This window comes from Cervus elaphus, chromosome 6 (genome assembly GCF_910594005.1).
Source record: "Cervus elaphus chromosome 6, mCerEla1.1, whole genome shotgun sequence".
In the NCBI taxonomy this organism is placed as follows: domain Eukaryota; kingdom Metazoa; phylum Chordata; class Mammalia; order Artiodactyla; family Cervidae; genus Cervus; species Cervus elaphus.
The window spans coordinates 12,785,086-12,799,846 of NC_057820.1; the positions used below are offsets into that span (position 1 = coordinate 12,785,086).

General features: G+C 43.6%; 1 pseudogene; it reads left to right on the forward strand.

The window, feature by feature from the left end:
• Positions 1-9,942: 9,942 nt before the first annotated feature.
• Positions 9,943-10,061, forward strand: LOC122696663 (annotated as a pseudogene).
• The last annotated feature ends 4,700 nt before the right edge of the window (positions 10,062-14,761 follow it).

A 14,761-nucleotide genomic window follows, 5' to 3' on the forward strand; every position in this document is an offset into this window, starting at 1 on the left:
GCCCAAATTCCAGCCAGTAGCTGTTTTTGCCAGCCATCGGAAGAGCCCGGGGGCAGTTTCCATCCTGTGAAAAATATTACTCTAGACGCACAAGGAGTCTGAGATGCTGACATCGGGGGCTGGTGCTGGAGGCCACTTCTCTAGCAAAGAGACCACCTCTGGGTCCCTCCTTCCTGCCTGCATTCTGAGGTTAGAAACCAGGGGCCAGTGATGCCTGTGCTGTCCTAACCCAGCAGTGAGAGCTAGGAGGTATTTGAGGGAGGGGTGTAGCTTGAACAACTGCCTGAATGTTGTCTCCAGGGTTCCTGTTGACAGCAGTGTTCCATTGGTTAAAAGCCTCACATATCTCCCTGTTTATGTGCTGTATTTTGAGCTTGTTCCTTGCGCTCTTGGCAAAGCCCAGTGGAAAGTTGGCCCACATGGTCCTGAGTGAAGGAATGAAGACAAACACCGAGGCCGGGTTTTGCTTTGGGGCAGTAATTCCGAAAATAATCCCACATTTTAGAATAGAGACCCCTCTATAAGCCTCAAAACATGGGTTCAAATTTTAATAGGAAACAGTGTGCAAGACAAATTCTCCCAAACGTTTTCTTTGGGTCTGTTTTTGCAGAAGAGACTCAGAAAAAGTCCTTCAAGAAAAATCCCAGTTTGGCTTTGCAGAAACAGTGCAGACATTGGAGGGATACAGACTTTAGTTAAAATCTCACTTCTGTTATGTAACTGTGCAAATCTTGTCAGCCTTTGGTTTCCTCTGAAGAGTGGGGTTTGTAACATTTATTGCCCAGAGTTCCTGTGAAGATGGAATAAACATGAAATAGCTGGAGTGACTGCGGGGGCTGTGGTTTTCATTTTCTTTATTTTCACTTTTCTGCCCCCCGGTTGTGGACCTTGGTCATTAACTCCATCTTAGGCTACTTCTTCCCTCCCCACCATGGTAATGGTGATAGCCCATGCATGCTAAGTCACTTCAGTCCTGTCTGGGTCTTTGTGATCCCATGGACTGTAGCCCACCAGGCTCCTCTGTCCATGAGATTTTCCCAAACAAGAATACTGGAATGGGTTGCTACGACTTTCTCCAGGGGATCTTCCTGACCCAGGGATAGAACCCATGTCTCTTACTTCTCCTGCATTGACAGGCAGGTTCTTTACCCCTAGCTCCACTTGGATGGACCAGTTAGCATCCTTCCCTGGGATGAACTGATGGGTGAAGGAAGGAAATCATTCTCATTCCACCAGTGTCCCTACGTGGTTGCCAGTCATTATGTCTCCTGCCCTGGAGCGGCCGCTCTGCTGGAGGAGCTGTCAAGACCAGAAGCAGAGTTGGGAGTTGGATGGAGAAATGGGAACCTCAGTCATACAGTCATAAGGAGCTGGGTCTGTCAGTAACCTGAATGAGTTTGGAATCTGAATGAGTCTGGATGGAACTACCTCCCTGATTCTAGTCCCAGGGACCCAGTCCTGGAATTCCTCTTTGGACTCTGTAAGCCATCCTGGGGTCTTTTCTAGCTACAGACCTAGGGTTTCCTTTTGGCTAGAGCTGGTTTCAGTGAGGTTTTTTTCTCTGTCTCGCAAAGAAAAAGGTCCTGAATGATATAGTAACCAGCAGAGTGCCCACCGGAGAACTGATGCTCACAGCCCTTGCCTTCTCTTTGATGACTCACTATTTGTGGCAATCATTGGTGCTCGTCATCAGATACATCCGGTCTCCTCTTTCCTGAGCCCAAGCCAGGATTGAGCTTCCCTGGCCCCTTGAAATTATGTGAGGCCATCTGAGTTATTTTGTGCAATGATACATAAGAGGACATGATGGGTTTTGCTTCCAGGCAGAAATTTTCAGAGCCTGTGCATGCTTTGCTACTTTCCCTTTCTCTCTGCTGTGCGACCACAGAGTCAGAGATGGTGGCTGAGATGAGGACCTGAAGTGGTACCCCAGCCCACCTGTGGTGTGGACTAGGCTTTGTTTGTTATGACAGCAGAACCTAGCCCAGCCTGACTGTGGTAGACAGAATTTGACCCTGCCCTCCAGACCCCTGCAGAACCCCATCCCCGTGAGTGTGGGTGGAGCCCTTATAGGATAGAACATCACTTCAGTGGTTTGGTTAGTTATATGGCTAAAGGGATCTTGTGGATGTCCTGGAGATTACTAATCAGTTGACTTTGAGTTACTTGAAAGGGAGATTACCCAGGGGAGCCAATCCAATCACACCAACCCTTTAAAGGCAGGGGCTTTTCCCAGGTTGGTGGAAGGAAGGGAAGTCAGAGAGGCTCCACATGTGGAAAGGATTTGACTTGCACTGCTGGTTTGAAGGTGGAGAGGGCCACACAAGAAGGAACGGGGGAGCCTCTGGGAGTAGGGAGTGGCCTTGGCTGGCCTCCAGTCCAGAAATGGGAACCTCAGTCATACAGTCATAAGGAACTGGGTCTGTCAGTAACCTGGATGAGTTCAGGAGCAGATCCTTCCCCAGAGTCTCCAGACAGGAGACAAAGGACAATGCAACCCGTGGCAAGGAGCCCAGCTGACTCCACCCAGACATCAGCCCTCCAGGACCAATAGCTTATAAATGGGTGCTATTTTAAGCCTTCAGGTTTGTGGTAATTTGTTACACAGCAATAGAAAACAAATACAACAAGCAATACATTGTTCCTGGAAGATTATTCCTTGAAGATTATAATTTCTTGATTTAATAACACACGTGTAATACTCCCCAGGCTGCCCTTCAGTGGTTTATTTGCCAGTGTCCGTATTAGACTCAGGATTTCCTGATGGAGGAGCTGAGCTGATCATCTCTGTGTCCCCAGGCCGAACAGAGACCCTGGACGGGTGTTATAAGATGAAGTAAAGGTGACAAAAGTCGTCACATCCCACCACGCCTGATCTGAGGACCTGGAAACTGATAGCAGCTGATATGGGTACAGAACTTGCTGAGCATCTGATGCTGTTGTTAGGGCACTGTGCACGCGAACCACGGCAACGCTCAGAAAACCCCAACCAGGTGACTGCTGGTACCATCACATCCCCACTTCACAGGTGAGGCACTAGCAAGGCAAGAATTTGAATAACTTGCTTAAGGTCACACAATTCATTAAAGTGAAGCCCAGGTTCAAACCAGACAGGCTGGCTCGAATCTGTGTGGCTAATACCCCACTACCCTGCCAACTAAGAGAAAGAACTCAATAAAAATTGTTAAGGGACAGAGTGAATGGACATGAGTTTGAGCAACCTCTGGGAGTTGGTGATGGACAGGGAAGCCTGGAGTGCTGCAGTCCATGGGGTCACAGAGTCGGACACGACTGAGCGACTGAACTGAACTGAAGGACCATAGTGAAGGCAAGAGGGAGGAAAATAATTTCTTTCTATGCTAACAAGCTACCCTATCTCTGAACCTTAATTTCCTTAGAAAATGACCGGTAACTATTATTTAAGGTGATGTTTTGGATTTTTCTCCATGCTCTATGTGGTGATTCATTGCTTTTAAGGCAGGGGTTCCCAACCTCTGAGATCTAATGCCTGATGATCTGAGGTGGAGCTGGTGTAATAATAATAGAAATAGAGTGCATAGTCAATGTAATGTTGTTTGAATCACCCTGAAACTAACATCCCTACTCCAGTCCATGAAAAATAGACTTCCATGAAAACACTTCCTGGTGCCCAAAAGGTTGGGGACTGCTGTTTTAAGGCATCCGTCATGGACACAGAGAGTCCTCTGCCCTGGGCAGGACCCATCTGCCAGTCACACAGCCTGAGTGTTGGCTCGTGGGCACACTGGGCTCTGAGCCACACCTTTGCAGTTGCTTTGATCCTACGGATTTCGGTGCCCTGAGGGCCCTCACAGGGAGGTGGGTGTGAGGGCTGAAGTCGGGTACCCGGTTCAGGAAGAATGGGGGATGCTCACTCAAGAGTAATCTCCCTTCCCAGACCCTGGCTCCAGGGCACCTGGAAAATTCCCTGCTTGTTAGCAGATATATGTTGTGTTAGAGATAGTATTCAAACATACATTTCCCCTTTGTTTTGTTTACAGGATGTTAAATGATTCACTTCACTGATTCCTTTCAATAAATTAACAGAATTGGTTTAACTGAATAAACATGCTTGTTGCATTAGAGTCACGCATACACAACCAGAGTTCCTTTCAGTTTAGGACCTGAGACTGGGAGCCAGTTTTGGCTTCTGATCTATGGAAAATCTGTACCACTGTTTCCCTCTTTAATTATTTCTTTTATAATGAAAGATGATCCATTTCTCCTGCAATTTCTGAGTATTTCTAGAGCTATGCTGTATTCCCTTGCATGTTTATGAAACATTTATGAAGAAAGGTTTATTGTGGTGAAATATAGATAAAGTATTTTTTAAATGTTTAATCTGTTTTTGAGTGTTGAGTTCAGTGGTTTAAGTACATTCTCAATGTCATGCAACCGTCACCAGGATCATCTCTAGGCTCTTTTCATCTCCCCCAACTGAAACTCTGTACCCCTTAAACATTAACCCCCCACTTCCTCTCCCCCAGCTCCTGGCCCCTACCATTGTGCTTTCTTGTGGAGGGCTAACTTGATTTAGAGGTTTCAACTCGAACCAGAGATCTAAGTCACTTTCTTGCTGGGTGAGTTCTCTATCTCCTTACTTGTAAAATGGAGACAAGGCTGGTGATCACCCTTCTCACGCTCAGGGCTGAGGGAGGAAGAAATGGTTGAGACATGCAAAGTCCTTAGACCAGCCAGTGCCTGGGGTAGGGAGAGCACCGTGGGCTTGCCGTTGTCATTATTTATGTGATTTCCAGGGACTTCCCTGATGGTCCAGTGATTGAGACTTCCCCTTCCAATGCAGGGGATACAGGTTCTATGCCTGGTCTGCGAACTAGGATCCCACATGCCTTGAGGCCAGAAAACCAGAAAATAAGCAATAGAAGCAATATTGTAACAAATCCAATAAAGACTTTAAAAATGGTCCACATCAAAAATATCTTTAAAAAAGAACCCGTGTGTGTGTGTGTGTGTGTGTGTGTGTGTGTGTGTGTGTGTGATTTCCAGCCCCCAAAATACAGTTCGCATCCCAGCTCCTCCAGACACTGGACCCTGAGCGGCTGGACACTGGGACACATCATCTTCATCCCTAGGAGCTGGCCGAGGGCTTGGACCTGGTAGAAGGACTGAGAATGTGAGTGGAAGGAATGAATCAACAAGGCCCTTGTCCCTTTTCCTCCCATAGCATGAAGTCCTGGGAGGCCAGCGTCCCAGCACCGCCACCATAAACAAGGGCCTCTGAAACCTCCGTTCATCTTCCTGGCCCTGCGGATTCCAGCCTCTGCGAGGTTAAGGCTTCCTCCCTCGGGAAGCACTTTGAGTGTTTTGGCCTCCGTCCTTTCAGGAAGCCTCGAAGCCAACACACACCCAGGGCAGGAAGTGGGCAAGAAGGACTTAAACCTCAGGTGGAAAACATTTCACCTCTTCAGGAACCATTTCAGAAACTGGCTCCGCGTCCACGTTGCTGGCACGAGGATTTGTGTTAAGTGTGACCTACTATGTTTTTTTTTTTTTTTTTCTTTTTTTCTGTGAATAGTTCCTTTTTTCCTTCATGAAAAGGCCATAGTTTCTGAGAGGGCGGCTAGCTTAAGGCACAGAATCAGGAAGGTAAGGAGGGCAGAAATGGGTTCGGAGCACTTATAGCTGTACCTCTCAATACTTTCTGAGCAAACATCCCGAGAGTTGGGTATAAATCCTCATTTTACTCTTGAGGCTCTTAGGTTCAAAGGAGTCACGTGTCTTGCCAAAAATATGCTGCTGGTCAGGGGCTGGAGGGCTTCTCTGCTGGCTCAGACAGTAAAGAATCTGCCTGTGGCGTGGTAATAAAGCCTAGATCTTCTGGGTCCCAGAGCTGATGCTCCTCACCGTTTGCTCCTCATCTTCATTGACTGGGGCTATCCAAATATGCCTAATACATGCACATAGACTGTATTTACTCACCACAGACTTTCAGATTATTTTTCACACTGGGCTGAATTCACTGATGCACAGGAGACGTAGGACCCTAAAGATATTACAAAATTATGGAGGAATATCGCATACATTTCCAGGCAGGTCATGCCGATTTCACCCTGTTACTTTTAGGTCTTCCTAATTCTGTTTCAACTAAAGCACTGCATTCTATTACTTGCTTATTCATCTGTTCAGCAGAGATTTTAACAGCAGCTGGGCCTCCTACATCTACAGAATTAATCTTGAGAAATGAACCAGAAGATATACAGAAATTAATCAAGCCTTTCTCAACTACTACACTATAACAATAACCTCTTATGCATGGGCATCACATGTTTGTAAAACATGTGCCCCTTAAAAACGAACTTATATACTAAACAGAAATAGGCACATAGACATAGAAAACAAATTTATGGTCACCATAGAGGAGAGGAGAGGGATAAATTAAGAGTTTGGGATTAACATATACAAAACTACTATATATAAATTACATAACCAACAAGGACATACTGAATAGCACAGGAAATTATGCTCGATATTTTGTAACAACCTATAAGGGAAAAAGTATATGTATATGTATATATATATATATACATACATATGTATGTATGTATAAGCTTCTCCAGTGGCTCAGTCAATTCAGTTCAGTTCAGTTCAGTTGCTTAGTCATGTCCGACTCTTCACGACCCCATGGACTGCAGCACGCCAGGCTTCCCTGTCCATCACCAACTCCCAGAGCTTGCTCAAACTCATGTCCATCAAGTCAGTGATTCCATGCAACCGTCTCATCCTCTGCCACCCTCTTCTTCTTTTGCCTTCAATCTTTCCCAGCCTCAGGGTCTTTTCCAATGAGTCAGCTCTTGGCATCTGATGGCCAAAGTTTTGGAGTTTCAGCTTCAGCATCAGAATATTCAGGACTGATTTCCTTTAAGATTGATTGGTTGGATCTCCTTGCAGTCTAAGGGTCTCTCAAGAGTTTTCTTCAACACCACAGTTCAAAAGCATCAATCTTCAGCGCTCAGCTTTCTTTATAGTCCAACTCTCACATCCGTACATGACTACTGGAAAAATGAGAGTTTTGACTAGATGGACCTCTAATAATGTCTCTGCTTTTTAATATGCTGTCTAGGTTAGTCATAACTTTTCTTCCAAGGAGCAAGCATCTTTTAATTTTATGGCTGCAGCCACCATCTGCAGTGATTTTGGAGCCTAAGAAAAGAAAATCTGTCACTGTTTCCATTGTTTCCACATCTATTTGCCCTGAAGTGATGGAACCAGATGACATGATCTTCGTTTTTTGAATGCTGAGTTTTAAACCAACTTTTCCACTCTCCTCTTTCACTTTCATCGAGAGGCTCTTTAGTCCTTCTTTGCTTTCTGTCATAAGGATGGTGTCATCTGTATATCTGAGGTTATTGATATTTCTCCCTGCAATCTTGATTCCAGCTGTGTTTCATCCAGCCTGGCATTTCTCATGATGCACTCTGCATATAAGTTAAATAAGCAGGGTGACAATATACAGTCTTGATGTCCTCCTTTCCCAATTTGGAACCAGTCTGTTGTTCCATGTCCAGTTCTAACTGTGCTTCTTGACCTGCATACAGATTTCTTAGGAAGCAGATAAGGTGGTCTGGTATTCCCATCTCTTGATGAATTTTCCACAGTTCGTTGTGATGCAGTGGCTCAGTGGTAAAGAATCTGCCAGCAATGCAGGAGACACAGGAGATACAGGTTCGATCCCTGGGTCGAGAAGGTTCCCTGGAGGAGGAAATGCCAACCCACTCCAGTATTCTTGCCTGGGAAATCCCATGGACAGAGGAGCCTGGTGGGCTGCAGTCCATGGGGTCACAAAGAGTTGGACATGATTGAGTGACTGAACACACACCCAGAGACACACACACACATATAAGCATATGTATAACTGGCTCATTGCAATATACCTGAAACTAACACAACATTGTCAATCAACTACACTCCAGTAAAAATGTGCCACAAATGTGTCATTTTCTCCATGATGTCTGGGCTTCTGAGCACGCTGTTCCCCTGCCTGAAACACTATTCCCTGCTCCCAACCCTAAAGCAATGAGGCCCAGACTTCTGGTGACTGGACTGTCTGTTCCCTGACAAACCATTTTCTGATTCCAGGTGAGAGGAACCACTTGCTGTGTTCTCTCCCCTAGCTTCTCATGCTTCCCTGTCTGTTTCCTATTCTTTCCTGTATATCTTCTGTATTACTCCGCGCTGAATCCTGAGCACCCAGCACAGCAATTGACTCCAGAAATATTGCTGCTATTCTCCCTTGTATTTCATGAATGAATGACATATCGAACACATTTTATCAATAGCTTTTGTAAATACCAAACGCCTGCAGTGTGTCCTGTGACAGATTTCTTATCATTGCTATCGCCGTCACAGTGACAGTTTTGTCCCATGTTTTGCAAAAAAAAAAATCAATCTGGTCACTTAAAAAAACTTTACCTGTTGTGTACATGTCAGGTGTTTTTCAGAATAATCTTCACGTTTTCCTGCTTGAACTATTGTTCAAAAATAAGCAAAATATCAAGCAGAGCTCCCTGTGTAGGACCTTGTTGTTTATCCATTTTAAATATAGCAGTGTGTCCATGTCCATTCCAAACTCTCATGTTATGTGGCAGCCAGGATAGGAGGGGAGTTTGGACACATGTATTTGTATGGCTGAGTCCTTTTGTTGTCCATCTGAAACTATCACAACATTGTTAATCGGCTAAACTCCAAAAAGCTTTATAGCATCCTTCATACTCATTCAGCTGATTCCTAAGTTGGTCTCAGCCCTTGAGTAAATTTGTCAGGTGGCTTGAGGAGCATCTTGGGCTCTTTTCAGGCTCCATCATCAGACAAGGGTTGCAGATGCATTTTTGTGGCAGTCTTGCTACAGAAGTCCTGCAAGAGTCAGGGGCAAGAGTTTTCATGGAATTCTCCGTTGATGGCTGATGTCTGCTTTCCCTCCCTGGCCAACAGTGACTTCCTTTGAATGATAATAAAAATGCATTTTTGTGGTTAAATGTAAATTTGGTTCCAGAGTCCCACAGATGTTTGGAAAATTCTGTTTCTATTTGCAGACTCAACTGGGGGTGGGAGTGGATTTTAGTACATGGCTGAACACTCGGAGATTAAAGCCTGACCGCCTCTGCTGGATATGCTGGGCTCAATCACTCACCAGTGACATCATTTCAGAACCATGCAACTTCATATCACCATTAAATTGTCTGCAATGCACTTCCTTCTTTCATTGCACTTTTAGCACCCAATAGCAACCATTTCATAGGAGTCTTGATAAGTTTCATCAAAGAAATGAATAGATGAATCTGTCTCTGAGTCTTTACTGTTCAGATATTAAAAAGAAAAATAATGTTATAGGATGATTAAAATAAGTGAATGTTTGTAACATGCTTATTATACTAATTAGCACATAGTAATTGCTCAATAAATGGGTAAATGATGACTGAAACATTCTTAGTCCTTGTGGGGGCTGGAGGAGGGATTGGCATATCATGCAGAGAGGAGGAGGGGGCTATGAAAAGAAGGACAATTCATTGAACAATGCTTCCTTCCCCAATATTTCAGGCAAAGCCTTCCCACGTATGTCCTGCCTGAACAGGGGATGCCCTAACTGCCACAGGAGGGTAGAGGAGGAACTCTTCACTTTGTCAGGGTTGGGCAATAAGTGGGTTTGGGGCTGGGGGCTGGGAAGGGTGGGGGGGCAGTCAGGTGTTATTTGCACATAAGGAGATGACTGAGCTGGACCCTAGAGGGTTGTCAGGGCCCCCTCCTCCCACCCAGGGAATAAGAGCCAGGCATCCCCAGCAAAAACTTGGACTTATACTCAGAGAGCTAAAGGATCTTTGAGAACATTTATATTCAAAGTCAGTAAACTTAGAATGTGTTTGCCTCAGAAATACAAATTAAAGTAATTATAAAATTTTTAAAAAGTTAGTCTACGGCCATACCACCCTGACCGTGCCCCCTCTCATCTGATCTCGGAAGCTAAGCAGAGTCGGGCCTGGTTAATACTTGGATGGGAGACCTCCTGGGAATACTGGGTGCTATAGGCTAAAAAAAAAAAATTATTCTTCATGGATGTTTTCAAAAACATTTTTCTTCTATCATATTCAAAATTGTGTTTTAAACATAAAGGCAGAATATAAATTATCACAGAATATAAAATATAATTTAAAAATTGCTCATGTGTGTTTTTAAAAATATTTTTCTTCTAGAATATTCAAAATTATTAAACTGAAAGTCAATATAACTTATCACCGAATATAAATTATTATAATTACTAATTATGCATTATAATAAAAGATAAATTAAAATGAAAATACTTTAAACCAATGAAAAATGATTTATTACTTTGCAAATGTGAGGAAATGTCATGGACTATTCTTATGAAATACTGTAAAATTTTCAATTCCAGTGTTCAATGTTGACCCAGTTGCTAATATAAAGAATCTGTAGGACTTCCCTATTGGTCCAGTGGTTAAGATGCAGAGCTTTCCCTGAAAAAGGTGTGGGTTCAATCCCTGGTCAGGGAAGTTTTGCATGCCATGTGGGATAGCAACAAAAAAAAGGAATCTATATCATACTGTAAAAAAATTCTATCTAGACTTACACATACCCAAATAAGCACAAGATGAATATTTTTGTGGTCTTTGTTCAGTTGCTCAGTCGTGTCCGACTCTTTGTGACCCGGTGGACTGCAGCGTGCCAGGCTTCCCTGTCCCTCATCATCTCCCAGAGCTTGCTCAAACTCATGTCCATCGAGTCAGTGATGCCATCCAACCATCTCATCCTCTCTCGTCCCCTTCTCCTCTTGCCTTTAATCTTTCCCAGCATCAGGGTCTTTTCTAATGAGTCAGCTCTTCGCATCAGGTGGCCAAAACACTGGAGCTTCAGCTTCAGCATCAGTCCTTCCAATGAATATTCAGGATTGATTTCCTGTAGGAATGACTGGTTGATCTCCTTGCAGTCCAAGGGACTCTCAAGTCTTCTCCAACAAAGAATATTTAGTAATGCAAAATGTTCCTCAGCCACCCCATGCATTCTTGCCAACACTGCCCACTCTTGAGTGCCTCTGGATCTGCCTACCAGAACCAAAAGAAAGCTAGAAATGGATCCTCAGGCCAGCAGGGAAACCGTACTCTGTTATGCAGGAATCTGATGGTTCAGGAACTCCAGAGCAGGGGTGCCATGTGTTAAATCATTTGTCTTTTCTTATAAATAAATCCTTTGGCTGTTCCAATCCTCTTTACTCTTGGAAGCAGTGTCTGTGTCTAGTATCAGCAGTGAATCAACTTACAAATCTTGGAAGCACTGGCATGCAGCCACATTTTGTTTTTAGAAGATAATGCCTGAGATGCCGGGAGGTGTTCCTGGGTTTCTCAGCCGTCTTTAGGATTATGGGATGTTGTGTGCTAGCTCCCTTGGGGCGGAGGTCCCAGGAGTTCTAACAAGTTGCAGGTGTGTTGATGATTTACTTTTGAAAATCATATCACCATCTAAAATCGGGGCCAGCTAAAATCAGGGGTGAGGAGGGCAGTGCAGAGGAAGCCCCTCATGCTTTGCTCTAAGAAGGACACACACTTTTCTATCAGATTCTGATTGAGGGTAGTTACTGCATCCTAGATCAGTTTATTTCCGTTTGAGTTTAAGGGCAAATTTTAATTCTTTAGAGCACTGATCACTGTCTGAAATATTTTGTTTAAAAATTTTTAAAAAACTTACTTTCGTGTCTTGATTTTTGGAATGTAAACTCTGCAAAGGGAGATTATTTTTTCTCTTCTCTGCCCTGCCTTGAGCAGCACGTAGTAAGATCTTAAAGAATAGATAGTGAATGACTGCAAAACTGATAAAGATAGCTTGATGGCCCACCACGTGCCAAGGTGGAGGGGCCACTTAGAAGCTTGCAGAGAGCCTGGCATAGCAGAGGATAACTAATTCTAAAACAGATTCAGACCTGCTTTGCCTGCCTTTCAATCGTTGGCTCACTCACTCAGTCCAGACTGACCCTGAGGCCCTAAGTAGTTTGCTTGGATCAGGAGATAGCAAGCCCTGTGGAGTCCCCTCTCCTGTGTGGGGGCTATACTTTTCACTTCCCAAGACTAGAACCACTTCTTTTTTTCAAAACTATGTATTCCATCCTCACAATGTGTCTCATATCTTTTTGTTGTTATTGTTGTGTTAGTTTCTGGTGTGTAACGAAGAGATTATGTTAAATATATATGTATATTCTTTTTCATATTCTTTTCCATTATAGTTCATTGCAGATATTGAATGTAGTTCCTTGTGCTGTATGTACAGTAGTTTGTTTCTGCAAATCCCAAACTCCTAAATTATCCCTCTCCCACATGTTCCCCTTTTGCAACTAAGTTTGTTTTCTATGTCTGTGAGTCTGTTTCTGCTTTATAAATAAGTTCATTTGTACTATTTTTTAATTCCACATTTAAGTGATACCATTTGATATTTGTCTTTTCCTCTCTGACTTACTTAGTATGATAATCTCTAGATCTATCCATGTTGCTGCAAATGGAAGCAACATTTATTTCATTCTTTCTTATGGCTGAGTATCTCAGTGGTAAAGAATCTGCCTGCAATACAGGAGACACAGGAGATAGAATTTCAATCCCTGGTTTGAGAAGATCTCCTGGAGGAAGAAATGGCAACCCACTCCAGTATTCTTGCCTAGAAAATTCCATGGACAGAGGAGCCTGCAGGGCTGTGGTCCCTGGGGTCACAAAGAGTCAGACACCACTGAAGTGACAGAGCGGTACTCCATTGTATGTATATGGGTACCACATCTTTATCCATTCATCTGTTGTTGGACCATTAGGTTGCATCCACGTCTTGGTTGTTGTAAATAGTGCTGCTATGAACACTGGGGTGCATGTATCTTTTCGAATTATAGTTTTGTCTGGATATATGCCCTAGCGTGAGATTGCTGGATCACATGGCAACTCTGTTTTTAGTTTTTAGAGGAACAACCATACTGTTTTCTCCATAGCGATTACATTCCTACCAATAGTGTAGGAGGATTCCTTCTTCACGCCAGAGGGACTCCTACTTCCAATAAATGACTCCGAGGTGCTAGGCTGGCATTCCCACACAAGTGTAAGAGCTGGCACTGAAATCCAAGTTGGTGCCAAAAAGGTTAAATTATCTATCCGTTTGAAAAGTTTTCATTTTGGCTCTCCTGTATAAAAGGAGAGCAATAGGGGCAAGGTCCCTCCACTGGGCAGTAGACTTGAATATTACCTTTGTGAAAGACATGGTTCTACCCATCAAGGTAGTTGCCTAACCTCTCTGGATCCACTGTCCTATTTGGTTAAACAGGGATGAAAATAAGGCCAAGAGGAATAAATACTAACACATGTGTGTCAAATTCTCAGTCTAGACCCTGGCTACATCTTCTCACTTAGTAAATGGTGACTGGGATTATTGGTGAGTGGCAGGGATGAACCAGAGAGGCCAGAACCCTGGGTCTACCAGATGACCTCAGATATTTCTAAGTCTTGGCAATAAATGAGCTTTTACAGAGGTGGAGGTACAGGTGCTGTCACTTGCATATGTGACTCAGAGAAATGTCACCAACAACAAAGAGAAACTTGGGGTTTCCCCAATTTTAATTGAGAAATGGGGCCCAAAAGAGAAGACCTGGAGCTCCACACTTGATCTTAGCCAAAAGGCTGAGAAGCGATAGACCTGGAGCTCATTCACATATATTCCCAGAGGAATAACCAGGGTTCTCTTGGAGAAGAAAAAACATGGAATATAGATCAGAGAGGTCAGGGTTTGACTCTCCATCCTTCATTTACTGGCTACATGCACTTGGACTGGTAACATCCCTGAACTCTGGTGTCTTCCCTTCCTAGCTCCTCTCTCCCACGCCTGTGATATTCTTGTCATTAATCTCATTATCCACATATGATAATCACCCAATACATTGTTACTCTTATTACTTTAAACAACATTATTTTCCAGAACAATGAAAAATAAGAAGGAAAAAAATTGTATTTTATCTGTATTTGTTCTTTTTCTCACCACTGATTTAAAGAACATGAGTTTGAGTAAACTCCGGGAGTTGGTGATGGACAGGGAGGCCTGGCGTGCTGCAGGCCAGGTGGTTGCAAAGAGTCAGACGTGACTGAGTGACTGAACTGAACTGAACTGAACTGTTCCTTCTCTAATCATCTCCCTTCCTTTATATCCATCCGAGTTTCTGACCTACAACATTTTCCTTCTCCCCGAAGATCGTCTTTCACCATATTTTTGCCGGGCAGGTCTGAATTCCCTCAGTATTTGTTCGAGAAAGTCATATGTCTTCTTCATTTGAAAGGATAATTTCACAGATATAGAATACTAGGTTGGTGGGGGTGGGAATACCATCCGAGTTTCTGACCTACAACATTTTCCTTCTCCCCGAAGATCGTCTTTCACCATATTTTTGCTGGGCAGGTCTGAATTCCCTCAGTATTTGTTCGAGAAAGTCATATGTCTTCTTCATTTGAAAGGATAATTTCACAGATATAGAATACTAGGTTGGTGGGGGTGGGAATACACAAAGGCAAATACAAGTTGGAGGCCATTACTGCAATAATCTACCTACTTAACCCACTTAATCCACTAATGGTCTCTGCCTAGCTTATCACAGGATTTGGGGCTCTGTATCGTGGTTGTTCTGCGATTGGGCATATGTCATTATGGTGGCTGCCCATTATCTTTTTTAAAAAGAATTTATTCATTTAGTTTTTGCTGTGCT